This window comes from Notamacropus eugenii, chromosome 7 (genome assembly GCF_028372415.1).
Source record: "Notamacropus eugenii isolate mMacEug1 chromosome 7, mMacEug1.pri_v2, whole genome shotgun sequence".
NCBI classification, from domain to species: Eukaryota; Metazoa; Chordata; class Mammalia; order Diprotodontia; family Macropodidae; genus Notamacropus; species Notamacropus eugenii.
In genome coordinates, this window is record NC_092878.1 from 150245441 (window position 1) to 150257904 (window position 12464).

Here is a 12464-nt window from a genome sequence, read left to right on the forward strand (position 1 = left end):
CTTAGTTTCTTGGTGGCTCAACTTAAGTTTTTTTTAAATTGCTTTTTGAAGAATGGGGAGACATGAATATGTTTGTAATTATCTGGGAAGGAGCCAGTATTTAGAAGGATAGAGAAGTTGGCCTTAACTAAAGAGAAACTCCGAGGGGCAGAGCCAAGATGTCAGAGTAGAAAGATGCACATATGCTAGCTTTCTCCCCACAGCTCAAAATACCTGTAAAAAATGACTTTCAACAAATTCTACAGCAGCAGAAGCCACAGAACAGCAGAGTGAAAGAGATTTCCAGCCAAAGGTAACCTGGAAGGCTGACAGGAAAGGTCTATCCCACGAGACATGAAGTAGAGCAGAGCCCAGTCCTGGCTGCTCAGCACCAGGAGGAACAGGACTAGAACAGGCCTCCAGGGCAGAATCCCCAGCAAAGAGGGTCTCAGATCCCTCAACCCACAAGCACCAAAGAAAGCTTCAAAGGTCAGTGAGAGGGCTTTCCCAACTGGGCAAGAGGGGAGCAGGGTCCCCCCCACCATTGACCCTAGGCAGTGGCAGCAGCAGGGGTGGTGCGGTGGCAGCAGGGGTGGGAGGCAGCAGTGGGCATCTATTCATGAAGCACTCAGTCTAAAGCCCCTGGGGGAATTGAACAGCTGATCTGAACCTCAGCCCTGAGTCTGGTCCTGGGGTGAGGAGGAGCACTAGGACCCTCCTTTTGACAGAGGATTCAGAAGTCAAGTAACTGGCTGGGAAAATGCCCAAAAAAGGGAAAAAAATAAGGCCATAGAAGGTTACTTTCTTGGTTAACAGGTATTTCCTTCCATCCTTTCAGATGAGGAAGAACAATGCATACTGTCAGAGGAAGTCAAGGCTTCTGCCTCCAGTACCTCCAAAATGAATATGCAATGGGCTCAAGCCATGGAAGAGCTTGAAAAGATAGTCAACAACTTGCTAAAGGAGGCCCCAAAAATGCTGAAGAAAATAACACCTTTAAAAATAGACTAACTTAATTGGATAAAGAGGTCCAAAAAGTCAATGAGGAGTAAAAGGCTTTAAAAAGCAGAACCAGTCAAATGGAAAAGGAGGTTCAAAAGCTCACTGAAGAAAATAGTTCTTTAAAAATGAGAGGGAAGCTGAGGGAAGCTAATGACTTTATGAAAAACCAAGAAATTACAAAACCAAACCAAAAGAGTGAAAAAATAGAAGACAATGTGAAATATCTCATTAGAAAAACAACTGACCTGGAAAATAGATCCAGGAGAAATAATTTAAAAATTATGGGACTAACTGAAAGCCATGATCAAAAAAAGAGCCTAGACATCATCTTTCATGAAATTATCAAGGAGAACTTCCCTGATATTCTAGAACTAGAGGACAAAATAAATATTGAAAGAATCCACTGATCACCTCCTGAAAAAGACCCGAAGAGAAAAACTCCTAGGAATATTGTGGCCAAATTTCAGAGTTCCAAGGTCAAGGAGGAAGTACTGCAAGCAGCTAGAAAGAAACAATTCGAATAATGTGGAAATACAATCAGGACAACACAGAATCTGGCAGCTTCTACATTAAGGGACTGAAGGGCTTGGAATATGGTATTCCAGAAGTCAAATGAACTGATATTAAAACCAAGAATCACCTACCCAGCAACACTGAGTATAATACTTCAAGGTAAAAAATGGTCATTCAATGAAATAGAGGACTTTCAAGCATTCATGATGAAAAGACCAGAACTGAAGAGAAAATTTGACTTTCAAACACAAGAATCAAGAGAAACATGAAAAGGTTAACAAAAAATAGAAATCATAAAGGACTTCCTAAAGCTGAACTGTTTACATTCCTACATGGGAAGATAATATCTGTAACTCTTGAGACTTTTGTCAGTATTTGGGTAGGTGGAGGGATTATACACACACACACACACACACACACACACACGCATGCACACACACACACACATAGACAGAGAGCACAGGTTGCGTTGAATCAGAAGGGATGATATCTATAAAAAATAAATAAAATTAAGGAGTGAGAGAGGAATATATTGGGAGGAGAAAGGGAGAAATGGAATGGGGCAAATTATCACTCATGAAAGAAAAATCTTTTTCAATGTAGGAGAAGAGGGAGGAGGTGAGAGAGGAAAAGTGAAGCTTACTCTCTTCACATATGGTTTAAGGAGGAAATAACATGCTCACTAAATTTGGTATGAAAATCTAGCTTACACTACAAGAAAGTATGGGAGAAGGGGATAAGCGGGGTGAGGGGGATGATAGAAGGGAGAGCAAATGGGAGAAGGGAGTAACTAGAAGTAAACACTTTTGGGGAGGAACAAGGTCAAATGAGAGAATAGAATAAAGGGGGGACAGGGTAGGATGGAGGAAAATATAATTAGTCTAACACAACATGACTATTATGGAAGTCTTTTGCAAAACGACACATACATAGCCTGCATTGAATTGCTTGCCTTCTCAGTGGGGATGGGTGGGGAGGGAGGAAGGGAGAGAAGTTGGAATTCAAAGTATTAGAAATGAATGCTGTGAATTGTTGTTGCATATACCTGGGAAATAAAAAATACAGGTAATGGGGTATAGAAATCTATCTGGCCCTACAAGAAAAGAGAGAAGGTGGGGATAAGGGAAGGGTGGGGTATGATAGAAGGGAGGGTACATTGAAGGAAGGGGTAATTCGAATGCAAGGTGTTATGGGGTGAGGGGAGGGGAGAGATGGGGAGAAAAATTGGAACTCAAAATGTTGTGGAAATGAATGTCGTAATCTAAAAACAAATAAATAAATAATAATAATGATAAAAGAAAAAACCCTATAAAAAGTGGAATGAGGTCAATATTTAAAGCTAGCCCATATGAAGACCTTTAATGTTTGCAAAGTGCTTTACAAATGTTATTTCATTTTATCTTATAACAATGCCGGGAGGTAGGTAATATTATTATCCCCATTTTACAGGTGGGATAACTGAGACCATTTGTTCAACAATTTTTCAATCATGTCTGACTCTTTGTGATCCCATTTTGGGTTTTCTTGGTAAAGACCTTGGGGTGATTTTCCCTTTCCTTTCCCTGTTCATTTCACAGATGAGGAAACTGAAGCAAACAGGGTTAAGTGACTTGCCCAGGGTCACACAGCTAGTGAGTATCTGAAACTGGATTTGAACTCATGAAGATGAGTCTTCCTGATTCCAAGTCCAGTGCTCTATCCACTGTGCCACCTACCTGCCTGTCTGGCACATAGGAAGAGCTTAATAAATGCTTGTTGTCCATCTATCATTTTCTATCAAAGCCTTTCCCAATTCACCTAGCATCTTTCCCACAAAATTTCCAAGTTATCTTGTATCTGTTGTGTGTGTGTGTGGGGGGGGGTGCATGTGGGTGCTTTTCTATATAAATATTATCTCCTCTAGCTATAATGTAAACTCCTTTAGAGTAGGGGCTGTTTCAATTTTGTTTTTGTAACCCCAGAACCTAGCATAGTACCTGTGTTCTAGGTTACTCCTGACTCAAGCTAGCTCCCTGGTAGTTTAGGTTCAATATTTAACTCTTTTTGAAAAGGAGATTTACTTAGCATGGCAGAGGAAGGATGTTCAACAAGGATGTTTATCTAGTACATTGAGCAGATTCAACTGACATAAGCTTCCCTGTCTCCGAGGGTCTCATTAAGGTCTGCCAGCCAAGACTCAAAGAGATGCTGGAGATTCCTGTGTGTTTGTTTTATCCTCAGTTGACCAAGAAGTGATGTTACTAGTCCAAGCCTTTAATCTCCTGAGCCAGTAAAATCTCTGGGACAGCTTTGATACCTTTTAAGGAAAACCTAGTCTGATTTGTATGGGGGTGGGGCATTAGGAAATTATTCCTATCACAACCTGGCACACAGTAAGTACTTAAATAATAATAATAAAAATAACAACACTTTACAAACATTATCTCATTCTATCCTCACAACTCTGCAAGGTAGGCACTACTACTATTTTCATTGTGCAGATGAAGAAACTGAGGCACGGAGAAATTAAGTGACTTGCCCAAGATGAATGGTTAGCAAGCATCTGAGGCTGGATTTGAATGCAGAGTCCCTAAGCCCAAGCCTAGCACTATCTGCTGCACCTCATAGCTGTTTGTTGATACATAGTAAATATTACAAAAATAATAATACTCTTTGATCTAATCATTGATTATTGGGAAAATGCCCTGAAAGTATCATAATAGACAACTAGATGGTGTAGTGAATAAAGTATTGAACCTGGAGTTAGGAAAAGCTAAGCTGAAGTCTAGCTCCAGATACGTATTAGCTGTGTGACCCTGGGCAAGTCAGTTAACCTCTATCCTCATCTCTAAAATGGAGACAATAATTTCACCTATAGGATTGTTATGAGTATCAAATGAGATAATATTTGCAAAGTATATTGAAGTGCTGTCATCATTTTTAAAAAGGCTACCTTTATTTTTCTATATTACCCCTTCTCTCCTTGGACACTGCCACCAACCTGGGCCAAGAGCAAAATCTTGAAACTTCTTGAGCAGGGGAGTGATGTGGTCAGACCTATGCTTTTTGAGAATATTGATTTGGAAACTTAGTGGAAGACAGAAAAGCAAGGGAAGACTAATTAGGAAGCTATTACAATAGTCTAGGTGAGAAGTGATCAGGGACTGGACTAAGGTGGTGAATATGAGAGACATGGTGGAGGAAAATACGACAAGACTTGGCAACTGACTGGATAAGGGCAGTGGGGGAAGTGGAAGAATTGAAGACAACCCTGGGCTTGAGGACCGGTGTGTCAGAAAGGGTAGTAATGCCCTCAATAGAAATAGAAAAGTTACGAACAGTGTTGTGCTTGGGGGTAAATAGAATGAGTTCTAATTTGGACATGATGAGTTTAGATGCCCACAAGAATATGCTCTTATTTTCTCTGTCTCTGTATCTCTCTGAGTTTGTTTCCCTGTCTCTGTCTCTGTGTCTTTCAGGTGTGTCTTTCAGTCATTCATGGACCTGATCCTACTGATTTACACAGAAACTCTGACTTATTTTGCTTCTGATCTGGGATTTGTCCAGGTTTTACCACTCCATAGGCAGACTGGTGGTCCCCTACTCCCCAGAGCTCACCATACTGCTGCTGTCATCCACCAACCTCAGTCTCTCCAGAATTAGGGATTACAGTTATATGACTATTTCACCCAGTCAACAGAACTGATAACTTCGAGGAAATATTTTTTACTCAAAAATATAAAACATAAAAATATATAACAAAAGAAGAAATAGATTATTTAAGAAATAATACAATATCAGAAAAAGAAATTCAAGAAGTCACAAACTCCCAAAGAAAAAATGAATTCTAGGGACAGATGGATCTACAAGTAAATTTTATCAAATATTCCAAGAACAGTTAAATCCAATATTATATCAGCTGTTTACAACAAAAGGCAAAGAAGGCACACTTCCAATCTTTTTCTAAAAAATATGAAATTTTGAAACTAGTCTTTATACCTAAACTGGGGAGAGATAAAGCAAAGACAGAACACTATGAACCAATATCCCTGGTGAATATTGATTCAACATTTCAAATAAAATAGTAACAAATATGTTACAACGATGTATTAGAAAGATTATACAATATGACCAAGTTAGAATTATACTGAGGACAGGGTTTCTTAAAAACAAGGAAGGTTATAAATATAATAAGCGATGCTTTTTCATTAAAGTAGAATCCAACAACATGTTATTCGTAAGAAACACACTTGAAACATAAGAATCTACCAAATTTAAAAGAAAGGGTCAAAACAGAATGTATAGGGCATTAGGCAAACTGAAAAAGGGAGGGGGAGTGAAAATGTTCCCAGACAAGGCAACAGTAAAACAAGTATAATTAAAAATGATAAGCAGATAAATTACATATTTAAAGGCACCGTGGATAGTGAAATAATATCAATATATAATAATATGCACCAAAAGGCATAGCATTTAGAAACATAAAGAAAAAGTTAAGCAAATTGGAATGAGAAATAGACATCAAAACTATAGTAGCTGGGGATCTCAACCTTCCACATTCAGACCTAGACTAATCTAACAAAAATATAAAGAAGAAAAAAATCAAGGACCTGAATAGAATTTTAGAAAATTTAGAGATGATAGATCTCTGGTGATTACTAAATGGCAATAACAAAGTATATTTACCTTGCTTAGCACATTTACATAATAGCACATTTACATAGCACATTTACAAAACTGACCATCTGCTAAATAATAAAAACCTGATAAATAAATGTGAAAATAAAGACAGACTTAAATAATTGGTGAGACATCGATTGCTCATGAGTGGGCTGTACAAATATATTAAAAATAAAAATGCTACCTAAATTGATTTACAGATTGAGTGCCATATCAAATGACAAAAAGATTACTTTATAGAAGTAGACAAAATGATAATAAACGGTCAAGAAATTGAAGGACTAAACAAAAAAGTATGAAGTAAAGGGAGCTACCAGTATCATATCCCCAACTACAGTATAAAGAATTAATCATTAAACTATTTGGTATCAGATAAAAATAAATATATTTGACACACAAAATGCAGAAGCAAACAGCAACATAGGTTTGGATGAATCTAAGGTCACTAACTAGATGACAAGGACAAAAAACTGGCCAAAAAAATACTGCTCAAAAAACTGGAAAGCAGATTGGCAAAAATTACCTTTGGATCAAGGTCACACACCATATACCACAAATAAGTTCCAAATGATTTTTGACCTAAAGGATCTCACATTCTAAACATATTATAGGATCAGGGAAGGCAATAACTTTACAGCTAGGAATAGAGGAAGAATTCTTGACAGAACAAGGGATAGATGAGATTACAGGTTGGCAGGCACAGACAATTCTGAGTACATAAAATTGAAAAGTTTTTGTACAAACAAAATTAACATAGTAAAATTAGAAGGAAAATAGTTAACTGGGGAAAATATCTTAGCAGAAGTAATTTCTGATGAAAGTCTGATATTCAAGCTATAAAGGAAATTGATTCAAATATGAGAATAAGAACCACTCCACCAGTAGATAAGTCACCAGATCTGAAGTCAGTTCTCAAAAGATGACAATCCAAGCTATCAACAACTATATTTTTTAAAATGCTCCAAATTACTGAAAATAAGAGAAATTCAAATTGAGTGGAGAGAGATCCATTATTGTACTATTGGTGGAGACATGAATTGTCACAGCCATTCTGGAAAGCAATTTCAAGCTATGTCCCCAACATTCACTGAACTGTGCATATATTCTTTGACTCAGCAATATTATTATTAGTAGTATATATCAAAGAGGTCAAAGAAAGAGGAAAAGGAACTGTATGTATAAAAATACTTGTAGCATCCGTTATTGTTCTAGCACAGACCTGGAAACAAAGTGGGTACCCAATAATTGAAGAACAGTTGGACATATGATATATGAATGTAATGTCATTTTACCTTTTAAGAAATGATGAGATATCTGGGAACAACTGAATAACCTGATACAGAGTGAAGTGAGCAGAACTAGGAGATTAATTTATGCAACAATATTGTAAAGGAAAACAACTTGGAAAAACTTGTGAACTTTGATCAATGCAATGATCAACCATGACGCTAGGAGAACAATGATGGGTCATCCTCTCTATCTCTTGACCGCAAAGTGATGGAAAAGGAGTGCAAACTGAGAAAAATATTGCCAATGTATAGATTGCTTTTGCTTGATTATGTGTATTTGCTATGAGGGAGGGTTTTTAGTGTGTGTGTGTGTGTGTGTGTGTGTGTGTGTGTGTGTGTGTGTGCAATTTATGGAGGATAAAGGACAACAATGCCTAAGAAGAGAAAGAAAAGAGTATCAATAAAACATTTTATTTAGAGAAAAGAGGAGCTCAAAGGAATTTATGGAGAAACTTGGGACCACCAAGCTGTATTAGTTATACATCTGAAAAAAACCCCAAAATATACACAATAGATATTGGTGGTTTTATGGTCATTCCTCTTCTGTTCTTTCTACATGGAAATAATTGTGTTTGTTACTGTTAATCAAGATACAAATAAAAAATTAAATTAAAAACAAATTCCAGGAGCTGATGCCCACCACATCATGGCACTCGAGGAGCTTTCAAAAGGCTGTGGCCCACAAAAGGATACCTCCCCAAACCTCATTGACATTTGAAGTAGAAGAGGGAGAACTTTGGACCAGATTATACTCCATGTAAATTTAGAGGCTAAAAAATGCAGTCACATGAACTGATGCTGAGTAAAAGAAACAGAACCAGGAGAACTTTGTACACAGCAACAACCACAGTGTGTGAGGAATTTTTCTGGTAGACTTCGTACTTCATTGCAATGCAGGGACTTAAAAAATTCCCAGTGGACTCCAGGCAAAAAGCCTTCCACATCTAAAGAAAGAACTATGGAAGTGGATTGCAGATTGAATCAGACCATTTTCTTTTGGATTATGTTTTATTTTGTTTTATGGTTTCTCCCATTCATTTTAAATCTTCTATGCAACATGACTAAGACGAAAATGTATTTAATAGGAACGTATGTGTAGAACCTATATAAGATTGTATGCTGTCTCAGGAAGGGAGTAGGGAGGGAGGGGGGAAGGAGGGAAAGGAAGAAGAAAAAGATCTAAGATATATAGAAGTGATTCTAGAACACTGGAAACAAATAAAATAATTTAATTTTAAAAATTCAGGAAGAAAAAAATGCAGTCACTATCAAGCATATGCAAGAAGCTTGGAAGATCAAATAGGTTCTTTGTAGAACTAGCTCCTTCTGAAGGTTTCTCTACTTCATGTTACTTTTGTAGCCAGAAGAAAAAAACCTTATCAAGAAGGTGACTAAAATTAATTTAATATATTCTATTGTATCAACCAAAATTTATTCTCAGACACCAGAATTGTTATTGCAAGAAAATGATTTATTACATGGACCTGTGAGTAAATCTAAGACCCAAGAGCAAGAATCAGGACGAAAAGTTACACAAAAAAACCAGTTCTTCTCAATCCAGAAAAAAGAAATGGATCAAACACTGTAACTGAGTTCCTTTGAAAACATTTTTACAGAAGAATAAAATGCCTAGTGTTACTCCAATTCTTCAGCAAACCATGACAGCAAAACAAATCTTAAATCTAGAGAGGTGGAAGCAGCAAATGATTCTGGAGCTGGGAGAAGATGGCTTTGCAGGATATACTTTGCAGGATATACTTCAGACATCTTTTTGTAAGGGAAACACTTCCAGGAAGGTTTAGAAGCCATGCTTTCATCCCAAGAACAATTAAAGAATTAGATGAAAAAATAATTAGCTCTGGCTATGGAGCAAGTGAACAGCATGTTCTAAATGACATTAATGGAGTAAGAGCTCTAGAAAGTGCAGTTCATCTTGAGACCCTTGAGTACGTGAACCTAATGGACCGTGTAGCAGAACATCGGGATAAGCTGTGTGTGATTGATTGGAAGACATCAGAGAAACCAAAACCATTTATCCAGAGCACATATGACAACTCTTTACAAGTGGGAGCATATGTTGGAGCCATTAACCATGATGCCAACTATAACTTTGAGGTTCAATGTGGTTTAATTGTGGTGACCTACAAAGATGGATCCCCTGCTCACACACATTTCATGGACTCAGAGCTCTGTTCCCAATACTGGTCCAAATGGCTACATTGACTCAAAAAATACATAGAAAAAAGAAAAGAAGCAAACTACCCCGAATCTAGACTAGGATACAGGATACTGTTCAAGGCCAGTTTATCCTTTCTTGTAGTTTAGGGGAAAGGATGCTTTGTGACCTCATTGACAGGGGTACTCCCTCCAACCCATGCCCCCCTTTGAGATCTAATGAAATCAAAAAGTGGTAATGCTTAAATGTTGAATTTTTAAAGTGTTGATAATGGCCACCACATTATCACTGGCAATGGTATCATTTATTTTTAGTTGTGAAAATATGGCACCCCAATTTTTTCACTGCAAATGAATGAATGGAAATCCAGAAGACTTTTCAATTGAAAGGCTGTCCATCAATACAAGAAAAACCAGCTGCATCACTTTGTCTTGTGTTAATATGGCAATCATTATTTCCCTGTGAAGAAAGAAAATAGATTGGACAAAGATTCTAGTTAGTCTTAGACTATGTCTTAAAACTTTTTATGTCATTTTCATTCTGAGCATGAAGGGATTATTTCCTAATATGCTCAAAATGTAGGAGCTAAAGAAATCTTTGCTGGTAGAATTTAGTGAACAAAACTTGTGCCTAGGTAACATTTGTATTTTCCCCAACTACAACGACCAATAATAAAACTTGTAAACTGTGAAAAAAAAAGAAAAGGAAATTCTGAGGCAAATTTACATAATCCACCCCAAAAGTTTACATGGACTATTTGTGCCTGACCTGTGGGAGAACATTTTGAGCTCATATTTGTCTGATTAACCACAGTTGGACACTGAAATGTGACGCTAACATACTGATATAATTTTGGTCCTCTTTGAGGAATGAAGGACAACAATCAACCCACCAAGGAGCACAACTTGTCCGTAGGCATTGACTTAAGTGTCGGTACTCTATATCTCAGACCCTTCCTTGTCCAGTGATCACTGAATAGACATGGAAATGAATCATTTCTATCTTGACATACTCAAATGGATTGTTTTAGGAACCTCCTTTAAAGATACCAATTCCACACCACTCAATTCCATCCCAACCTGCATTGTGCTTGTCTGCCTGCTCACTTAAGCTCACCAGATAGTGAGCACCAGTTTCCTGTGAGCTTCTTGAGAGCAGGGATTGTTAGGGGTTTTTTTTTGTTTTTTTGTTTTTGTCTTTTTGCATCCTCACCACTTAGCACAATGCCTGGCACGTACTGGATGCTGTAAAAATACTTGTTGCTTCACTCACTGCAGTGTGTTGGAGACCTTCCTTACTTTCTCCTGATATTAAAGGAAGCACTCTGGGTATACACCTGTCATCCTTTGCCCCCAATACCTGATCAGCCTATCTTATCTTCCTATCATCCATTTCCTTGCTGACATTTTTTTCCTGTTCTTCAATGTTCTTCCTGGTTATACATTACAGTCTACTCACACCCATCATGCACCTCTTTCTGGATGATATTAATTTTTAATTTGTTGGAGGCTATATTGCACATCTCCCTGCCAAATAGCAAAACCAGTAGAATAATGCATCAAGATTCCTGGAAAGACATAACAGAAATAGCACTGTTCAATGACCCTCTGATTATAAACATGAGGTAAGGCATAACACAAGAAGCCGGATACTCATTACAGGTATTCACTCTTGTGAATCTAGCAGGGAGTCCAAGTTAGAGAGTGATTCCCTATGGATGAGGACTTTCTTCAGATCTTCTGTTTGTGAATACATTGTGATATTTTCACCAGAATATTATGGAACTTCTTTGGAGAGAATTACATAAAGAATGTCTACTGCTCTTTTCTTACTTGAGTATTTTTATGTATTGAAAGGAGTGTGGGAAAGTGTGAGAATCATTGAGAAAAGCAGCTTCTAGGGGAAAAATACTTGGGAAAAACAGTTTTGAAAGGATCTTAGAGAAAATAGCATCTCAGGGGAAAAGTACTTAGAGAACCTGAGAGAAAACAACCCATAAGAAGCAAAGATGTCCAAAATGTTTCCTTTCCTAGCAGTTCATTTGTATGAAACTGTTGTGCAGATACCTAGGAAACCTCTTACCAAGAGTTTCTGGGTAAATATGGGACAACTTATATTGCCTATTCATGCTGGGTAGGGCAGAAATGTGAGTTCTGGTGTGTTATCCTAAGGTGCAGATGCGAGTCATTTCACAACAAGAAATCCTGCTTTGAGATTCAGTGATCAAAGTCAAGGAGACGGAAGATGCAGATACACAAAAGGCAAGTCCATTAGGATGAACAGATAGAGAAGCAGAGGCTGAGAGGGAAGCAGTTGCTTTGGTCCAAACCCAACCAAGACCAGAATTGGCATAAAAGCTGGCAAAGAGCAGAATGGGGAAAGGTGAGTTCTTTACGATCCCCTACAGTTTGAAAGATGGAACTCCTCAGACGTTTGTCTGCCTTGCTTTTTACTTCTACCTATGGCTTGAGATGCAGAAACCTCTCAGACCTTAGCGAGTTCTGAATAGTTCTATTGATTCCAGACCATTTTGCTACAACAGCTAAAGCTGTTACCTTAGAAACCAGCCATGGGAGTAATTGCTCTGCAGACCCCGTGCTCAGGTTCTCTGTTTTCACCAAAAGACCTTGTAGCAGCTTCAGCAGTTTTTATAATTTAATATCATTTTACATCGTATCAAGCACTTTGCAGACCTTAAAATTCTATGTAACTGTTAGCTGTGCAACAGTCTGAGAGTATCATTAAGCTAAGAAGTGACCCTATCCTACAGGAGAACAGAGAAATTTTGAAGAAGAGTGGGGAAGGAACTCTTTCCTAAAGAAGACCGTTCTCTAAGCAGATCAAGG

At 37.8% G+C, this 12464-nt stretch overlaps 1 protein-coding gene and 1 pseudogene across 3 annotated transcripts in view; one reads left to right on the top strand and one right to left on the bottom strand.

Moving 5' to 3' along the window:
• TMEM150C (transmembrane protein 150C) overlaps window positions 1-12464 on the bottom strand; it is a 69951-nt gene that overhangs the window by 40504 nt on the left and 16983 nt on the right. The gene's annotated exons all lie outside the window — the stretch shown is intronic.
• LOC140514008 (mitochondrial genome maintenance exonuclease 1 pseudogene) lies at window positions 8699-9720 on the top strand (annotated as a pseudogene).